Consider the following 640-nt stretch of genomic DNA (forward strand, 5'->3'; position numbering starts at 1 on the left):
GCCCGCCCGGGGCCTGGGGTCTTCTAGTTTTTCCCCAGTGCCTGCGGCGGCCCGGTTTGGTTCACCTTTGCACCCGGAGGGCCTCTCACGCGCTGGCACCTGGCAGGCAAGCTGTCAAGAGCGGTGGAAAGGAAAGAAGGAAAGGAGGGAGAGGGGACAGAGAGAAAGAGGTGGTGTTTGCCTTGTGGTCTCCGCATCCGCCCCTGGATCTGCGATGCTTTCTGTCAAAGATGAAACACCGCCAACCCAGGCTCGGCACGACCTCACACCGCGCCTCCACGCAAAGCCTTTTCCACGAGGATTTGGCCCACGGTGCATCCTCCTCTAGGAGGTCAGGGGCTCCCTGCAGCTAATCCTCAACCCCTGCACCGGGACCGACGGGGAGAGCCCAAGCGCTGGCCAGGGAGAGTCCGGGGATGGGACCACGGCCGTCGCCTGCGGGCCTGCTCTCTGGGTTTGGCGGCCAGCCGCGAGGTCAGCGCCCCGTCTCGGCTTCACGCGGTTAATCCGTCTCGACTCCGCAGATCCAGGGCACGGTGCCATTGGCCAGGGGTGAAGGAGGAGGGAACCCTTCTGGCCTGGAGCCGCCTTTTCCCACCCAAATGTTACCCCCAGAGGCTCCTGGACACCTGCCCAGGGA

Source organism: Lipotes vexillifer, unplaced genomic scaffold, assembly GCF_000442215.2.
Source record: "Lipotes vexillifer unplaced genomic scaffold, Lipotes_vexillifer_v1.1 scaffold458, whole genome shotgun sequence".
Taxonomy (NCBI): Eukaryota; Metazoa; Chordata; class Mammalia; order Artiodactyla; family Lipotidae; genus Lipotes; species Lipotes vexillifer.